Here is an 8,647-nt window from a genome sequence, read left to right on the forward strand (position 1 = left end):
GTCCCAGACCAAGCCCACTGACTCGCTTCCCTGCGTAGATTGCGTAGCGAGGTCTCCGCCTCTCACAAGCAAGGTCTCCACACCACAATTTGGCTCATTCTGTGGAAGATAATCACCCACATCCCAAGTGAAGTTGTGACTATTTGGAGTCTAACACTGCTGCAAAAGATACCTGCGATGCAAGATACCTACATATGCTGTTTGCACACTGTGACATTGCTGCTAAAAAGCTACACTGTTCCATATTGTATTGCTGCTGAAGATATACTGTATATAGTGTACTGTATTTTTTACCTTTTAGCTATTATCTGTACCTACATAATGCTGTTTGCACACTGTGACATTGCTGCTAAAAAGCTACGCAGTTCCATATTGTACTGCTGCTGAAGATATATAGGCCTACTGTATATAGTGTACTGTATTTTTGCAACTTTGCTGCTACTGCGTCTTTACTGATATAGAAATATTCTGTTACAAAGTCCGGAATTAACAATGTAGTCTACAGGAAAAAATATTGGCAACAATATGTAATTACAGTACCAAAAGTAAAAGTACTCATTATGCAGAATGTGTAATGAGCAGAATGTCTACAAGCTCACAATGGGTCGCATCGCGGCCGAAATCGATTATGACTCTAGTGCTTTATAAATAGACTAATAATCAAAATCTAAAAAGTAACTAAAGCGTCATGTTGTCGATAGCAGGACAACAGGACTGCAGTTGTTGTTAATTATCGATGATGGACAACAGGACGGCAGTTGTTGTTATAGTTAGCTTTATTATTGTTGTTCACAGAGAAGCGCCTCTCTTTCCCATTTTTTATTTTCTTCCGAGTGCTAAATGCGTCGCATCGCGGCCGAAATTGATTATGACAGAAGTAGGCTAATAATAATAATCAAAATCTAAAAAGTTGTCTATAGTAAATAAAGCATCATGTTGTCAGCAGTAGGACTTTTTCTTCGTTCCATTTTCTTCCGAGTGTGCGACTGCGTCTGTCTGTGTGTAGAGAAGCTTGCTTACGCAAGCTACGCAGCGAGGCATCATCTACGCAATTTACGCAGGGAAGCGAGTCAGTGGGCGTGGTCTGGGACAGAGCGGGGGAGCGGGGAGGCGGGTGCGGGGGGGGGCTAGGCGTAGCGGAGCAGAAATGGGAGGCACGCAGTCAAAGCACGCGTGTAAGCAAGTTGCATGACTTCAAACGAAACGAGTCATGACTTATGCCCGTTTGAAGTTTGAAATTTCAAACGCTTCGTATAGCGCCCCCCTTTGGCCGATTGGAATAAAATTGGTTTCAGTGATACTTTGACTAACCCTCTACATCTTTGCCAAATGCCATGAACGTGTAACTTTGCATGTATGATTTAGAGGCCGAAGAATAATTTGCATAAAACCGCAATATACATTGAATTATTAAAAAATTATATTTCACTTTAAAAGAAATCCGCCGAGATAAATCTGACCGTATTGGTCCAAAGTTCATGTAAAAAAAAGTTTCGTGCGCGTAACGAAAAAAACCCAGGAGGAGATAGATTTTTACTGTTTTTCATATAATTCCGAATTATGGGAGACCTAAAGGTCAGAGGTCAAAAGTTAGAGGGTAAAAGTTGTTCGGCATGAGGAGACGCATAAGTGTATACAGGTTTCATGGCTGTATGTATAACACAGCATGAGCTATACCTGTTCAAAGATCGCACTTTCGAAGGCTTCCTACAGCGCCACCATTTGGCCGATTGCTATAGAAAATAATAGCACACTTCGCCACTGTAAACTGAACACATTGATGTTTTTATTTTCATTTTCTCACTAAGTATGTAGGAGTAGAACGGAACCGAAGTTCCCGTCTACAGTATGCATGATAGATAAACTAGAATTGACAGAGTCAATTTTTACAAGTGTGCCTGCAGCGCGCTAAACGGGCGACCTCGTGCGGCGGTTCGGATTGTGAGACCGTCCGACGAGTCGTCCGCGTTTCGTCGTGAGAGGGTCGGTCCCCGTGAAAAACGCGTTCTGGCACGAAACGGTTACGTTTCGCGCGTTTGTGACGCCCCCTAGGGGTCGAAGTTGAAATGCTTTTGGGGAATCGTTGAGTATGCCACCCCCGACCTTTGGTTGAAATTCAGTGTTGACTCGACCTATTGTTTGTGATTTATGGCTATTGTTAGCGAAACGGGCCCCTCCCGCTAACTTTGGAAGCACGTTACGAACGAACGGTACGGATTATCGAGATATCCTTTGACTATGTTTATCGCATGGCTTTAAAGATCATGTGTACCGGTTTTTAAGACATTTGAAGAAGATTTGTAGCAAAAGGAGTAAAAAGTGTGTTTAGGAGAAAATTCAAGATGGCGGAAAATCTTCCCATGTGCAAATTGGCGTATCCTATATGGAGAGATGCGTCGTGACCCAAGGAATCCAGGGAAAAAAGAATTGTAATTCTGTGACCTACGGTTCAAGAGTTACGAGGCAAGCGGTCCGTTATAGCGCCACCATGTGGCCAAGTGGAAATGCTTTTTGGGATTCGTTGAGTATGCCACCCCCGAACTGTGGTTGAAATTCAGTGTTGAATGGACCTTTTGTTTGTGATTTATGGCTATTGTTTGCAAAACGGGCCCCTCCCGCTAACTTTGGAAGCACGTTACGAATGAACGGTATAGACTATCGAAATATCCTTTGACTATGTTTATCGCGTGGCTTCATAGATCACGTGTACCGGTTTTTAAGACATTTGAAGAAAATATGTAGGAAAAGGAGCAAAAAGTGTGTTTCGGAGAAAATTCAAGATGGCGGAAAATCTATTCTGGCGCAAATGGGCGTGGCCTATATGGGGAGATGCGTCTTGGCCCAAGGAATCCGGGGAAAAAATAAGTTTAATTTTCCGACCTACGGTTCAACAGTTACAGGCCAAAACGTACACTGGGCTGTTATAGCGCCACCATGAGGCCAAATGACGCTATTATTTTTTATTTATTCCTTGTAATCATTATGAACCTCCTCTCTGAGTCTTGAAACTGTAGCCCCTATGGTTTGCGAGAGAAAAATTATTGAATGCGATTCCCATTATAAGTCAATGGGGACAGGTAAGGGTTAATTAATTTCTTAATAAATTCATATCAATTAAACTATAGAACCTTTCTCTTAGCAAGTTGATAGCACACGATTCCCGCGTAAGCCGGTCGATTTGACATATGGCGCGAGTGTGTGGTGCAAAAACTGTGGGAGGAGTAGCGTGCCAAACTTTGGGGAAATACATGTGTGTGTGTGTGTGTGTGTCCATGTCTGGCTTAAGTATGAGTGATAACAATAAGTCTGCCCATGCTATGCATAGGCACACTTAATAATGACAAGAACTAAAGTGTGCTCGCCTATAGGCGAGCCCACAATAAAGGAATTGCCTCCTGTCCATAGATAGCCTCTCAATAAAGAAAGGATGGACTCTCTCATTAGTTTAACTCTGAGAGGGAGAGAGAGGGCACACAATGGTGGTGAATTGCCAGAGCTGTACTAGTGATCCTTTACTTTTTCTAAATGTACACACTTATCAATGTCTCTCACTCTCTCACACATTCTCTCTTTTTCCTTGACAAACTTCTAACTATATACGCACAAATACACATGCTCACGTGGACAGACAGCCGTGCACGCTCTCCCTTTCTCTGCCAGTGCATGACATCACTCAGGCACGGTTGTCTTGGTAACTGGCCATTCATCTTAGCGTGCCCTGCCTTTGTTACTGTCACACACACTTACCCTGATGACTCGCTGTGTGTGTGTGTGTGTGTTTCTGATGGAAAGTGTTTCACAGAGAGGGAATGTGTGCTGCATGAGTGAAAGAATTTGTGTATCTGCGAAAAGAGAGGGAACTGCATGTAGTGGTTTTAACTTTTTTGGAGATATACTATTAACCACTTCAGCCTTATTTGGTTTAACTAGTATGTGTACATACCGGTACATCTTTGTTCATACCAGGAAAACTCATCTTGATGCAAGCGATGCAGTTTCACCAAACCTCCAACAGTGCAAGTACTGAGAGAAACAAAAAGAAAGACGGATTGAAGGAGAGTGAGAGAGAGAGAGGGAGAATCAATATGTGTCAAAGAAAAGTAAAAGAAAAACTTGTAAAGGATGAGAGAGAGTAGGCCACCAACACCATACCTACAGAGCAGATATAGGCCTATTAACTTTAAATGCATTTGAAGATTTTTTGCAAAGTTGTAATGTGACTCAGCTCTGTACGCATTTCTTTATTGTATTTTAATTGTACATTTATTTGGTAATGTAAACAACGTATGTGCCAGCCATGTCAATAAAGCCCATTTGAATTGAATGGAAATGAGAGAGAGATTGGTTGCCCCAGTTAAAAGTGTACCACAGTACCAACCTCATCAGTCTATAATTAAGCCTCCATCTGTTCCCATTAAGCACTCAATAATACACTGTGGACCGCTTAATGACAACTCACACATAGACACAATTATGGACTCACACAATGACTTGTCAGAGGACGGAGGAGAGGAGATCTCCAAGACCAATTAAACAGACTTGGGTGCATGGCTAACCACTGCACCTGCCACAGAGGTGTGGGGGTGTGTGTCCTTTGGGCAAGTGCTTAAGTAGCTACTTAACCAAACCACAAAAGCAGGCACACATATGCAGGTTGGTTAGTATGTTTTCTATGGCAAATTAGTCTTTGTATTAAATGGATTTGTGCTTTAATATGCGTTCATTCAACTTTAGTGTCCAAAATCAGAGAGAGCACCCCTTCGCCATCCTCCCCCTTCCCCCATGATCTCCTCTGTCACCTTCCTTGCACCCCTCCTCCCTCTGAGAGAGAGTGAGAGAGAGAGAGAGAGAGAGAGAGAGAGAGAGAGAGAGATTGTGACTGAACTGAACTGTCTGCGTGCAACGAACGGAACGATATAAGCTAATAGTCCTAGTGCAAGGCGCGTGGTACCAGCACCACCACCAGTGATTTACCAAACGGAGAAAACGATAAACTCTCGCTGTCCCCAAAGGACGCGGTGGAAGCTTGGGACCGTTATTATTGTTTCACAAAAGATTACCTATACATTCGCAGGCAGCAGAGGCTATGTTATTTTCTTTTCTTTTTAAAAAAAATCGATATCGTTTTGATTGTGTTCCAGCCTACACTGTACTAATAGGCTGAAGAAGAGGTACTATTTCTCAGTCTGTGTCGAATCGATATAAACTGGACACGGGGAGGTTTTGTGCGTCGCAATCGCATCATTGGTGTGCTTGGTTTATTTCGGGAGGACGGAGGAGGTTTGGGGGGAGTCAGTCTGCAACGCACTGTTCTGCTCTGCTCTGCTCTGCTCGCCCCCCCGGGGAACGGAGAGAAAGTGACACACCGAGAGAGAGAGAGAGAGAGACAGAGAGAGAGAGACAGAGAGAGAGAAACTGGGACGACCGAAAATCAAGAAGAGATTTGGAGCCACACATATTCCTCTGATTGAAAGTGAAGGATATTATTGAGTGAACACAACGCCGAGGAGGAGGAATACGCGATAGCCTACGGGACGGGACGCACACGGGCTTGGGCTGCTCGGATCAAGGACAGATTTGGCTCCACTGACGGGGAGAGACGAGAGAGATAAGCCGCACACACACCGCCCAAATCATGTATGTTGTTACTTTGGTTCTAATATTGACAGCCTTTTTAGCTTGAGTCGTTTCTAATTCTAACCCATCTTTGTAGCGATGCACACTTCTGTTCAAACCTGATACCCTGCACTTAAAGTAAAGGTCATCTGTCTCGTTTTATCCGACAGTATAAAGTAAACATCCTGTATATGCATCGTCTTGAGCAGCAGGTGATACTACTGTACTAACTGTAGCCTTTATCCCCCTTGGGAAACACTTCAAGGTTAATTGGTCGCAAACTAGTACGTAGGCCACTTTATTCTGTCACTGTGTCACTTTTTGTTTGCATGCGGGACAATTGCGTGCTAGAATGAGTTATTACCAGTTACCACCAGGCGCGCGTGCGTGCGTGCGTGCGCGCTGCTATTATGAAGGATAACTTTTGAACCCCAGCAGCGTGCGTGCGTGCGTGCGTGCACACACATGCATGCGTGTGTGTTTGTTGTGACTCATACAAGGGAGGACTCATACAAGGGAGGTGCGGTTATGAGTGATTGCAGATTTACATGATGGTCTGTACTGTAGCCTATGATATTGGTCAGGGTGCACTGCGTGCACATTCAGTCAGTCTGTCTCCATCTCCTCCTCCTCCTAATCATGCTGTTGTCACAAGGCAGCACTTGTATCTGAGCCATTCTTTGTTTGAATATTGAAATATTTAGGAAAACGATACAGACAGTGGCAGTAGACACACACGGGATATTATTCATTTGAAAAATTAGGGTTAGAGAAACTCAGTATAGGGAGGGATGTTTGTGCCTGCATGCATATGCTGAAACCATCAGGTCAGAGACAGAAACATAGCCTATGTTGTTATCATATCACCTGTTGTTTGTCCAACTGTAAAAATTGATCGATTTAGCTTTGTCGGTCTACATAAAGACTACTGACAAAGCACTACTAGACAATACCCCCCACCTCTCGCACTCACTCTCTCCATGCTCAAATCTAATCCCAGTGTTGACTTTAGGTTCAACTGTGAAAGGGAATATGGAATACTGTACTGTAGACTCTGTCTGACACCCCTTCTCCCCGGCCAGGCACGAGCGTTCTATTTTTGGAGCGGTGAAAGCGCTCCCAATAGACAGGTATGTCTGTGGCTGGCTATGTGGCTATGTGGCTGGCTATGTGGCTATGTGGCTGGCTATGTCCGTAGCCTGGCAATACCTTGAGTGGCCACACATGTTAAAGGAGGGGCGCTGTTGTGCAGACACACACACACACACACACACACACACGCACACACACACAGTATAGCTGCTCAGATTCACCGCTCCACTTCGAACCGAGGTTTGATTTTAATCTTTAGTTCAACAACACATCTAAGTATTTCTCAGATCAACTTCAAGTGTGCGTTAGCTATGCTGATTGGGTCCCCAGCCAAGAAAGCCTACACCAAAAGATTTCAAGTCAGATTTGCCTGCCAATCATTTATACGAGGTAAAACGAGGACAGCATTCCAAGCGTAGGTTAGAAATGAAGGTAATTATTCTGACAAGACACAGGACAGGATGTTGATGTTTGTTTGCTTTAGGATTAGTTTTGGCTTGTGTAGAAGTAATGTGTTTACATACAGTAGACCTATGGATAATAGAGATACAGTGTGTGTTGCTTTGGGCTAGTTTGGGATAAACTGGCTATTCATTCTTAATAGACAATCGCCATCTCTCTACTAGGATCATGGGATTGGACTTATCCCCCCAGGGGGAGCAAATAGGGGGGGGGGGCAGCTACACTCATGTTTGCATAGCCAACTAAGGAATGCAATATTTGAGCATCCTGTGCGTACAAGTAATTTTCAATGGAAGCCTCTGGAACCGATTAAAGTGATAAAATCGATGCTATTTAACTTTTCTTAGTGAATACATTTTTTATTTGACCAATCTTTATAGTAGAGTATGATGAATCTGTTAATACAATAAATGGTAGAGTATGATAAATCTGTTAACACAATGTTACTCATACAATTGTGGTTGCAATTAGTCCTTATAGCAATGAATTCTAGCCTTGTAAACCTCCCTCTTCCGGAAGTTGCTCGTTTACTAGGCTAAATGAATTCCTCCCCTCACACATTTCTCACTGCTGTAATGGTTGTATCCTACTCACCTGCCAGCGAGGAGCCCCCACCGGGAGGACGTAGAGCCTCTGTCCTACTCCTCCCGCCCAACACTCCCTCCCGGCTGACAGGTGCCTTCACCAGCAGTAGGAGTACTTGCAGTGACAAATATCAACCTCCCCGCCTGGCTTTCCTACACAGTGTTGTGGTGGGCAGATACCGGTACTTGACCACTGTGCCACCAGAGCGCCCTGTCTCATTGCTCTTCTATTGAGAAACGTATATCCTGTGGTCTGGTTTGACTGGTCTACTACTGGTTCACAGGTGGTACTGCCTGAAGGTCAAAATTCTATTTGTCCCCTGAGCAACTAGGCATTATGCTCTATTAGCTGAGTGGTAAATATGTCAGCACTTGCAAGGGGAACCAGGGTTCAAACAAATCAGTAGGACATTAATGTTACAAAGTGTAGCTTTAAAGAGACACCCGACTCTTGCTGCTGCGTGACGGGTGCGCTACGCTCCAAATCGAAGTTGAGCTGGACACCTTTTTCATCGCTTCAATGGAACGGTGAAGCGTCAAACAATCATATGTTTTTGATTCACCCTTTCCCCTCCCTTCTCTCTCCCCACAATTTCTGCTCCATTCCATAAATGGAAGAAAAACGTACTTGTACTTGGCATTAACAGTCCAGTTCCCTGCGCTTTTTAACGCTTGCCTTTTCATTTACGCAGTGTGGCTTGAGCAACCCTTCAACAGTGACTCTGCGACAATGTAGTTGGCCACCCATGGCTGTTTTGTAACTTTGTCGCTGCTGGAGTGAGCGCAGCCTGATACTGTATCTGTTGAACCGAAACCTCCCCAAGAGACTTTAAAAGAGCACTTTCAACCATATATAATTGCTCCTCACTAGTAATGCCCATTATAAGATGCCA

At 44.0% G+C, this 8,647-nt stretch overlaps 1 protein-coding gene across 1 annotated transcript in view; it reads left to right on the top strand.

Annotated features, from left to right (window-relative positions):
- Positions 1-5,420: 5,420 nt before the first annotated feature.
- Positions 5,421-8,647, top strand: part of ripor1 (RHO family interacting cell polarization regulator 1) — an 83,462-nt gene continuing 80,235 nt past the window's right edge. Inside the window, exon 1 of the mRNA XM_080736055.1 lies at positions 5,421-5,637. The gene's annotated coding sequence lies outside the window, so the exon portion shown is untranslated. The remainder of the gene's footprint in view (positions 5,638-8,647) is intronic.

Source organism: Nannobrachium achirus (genome assembly GCF_963921795.1).
Source record: "Nannobrachium achirus genome assembly, chromosome: 11".
Classification (NCBI taxonomy): domain Eukaryota; kingdom Metazoa; phylum Chordata; class Actinopteri; order Myctophiformes; family Myctophidae; genus Nannobrachium; species Nannobrachium achirus.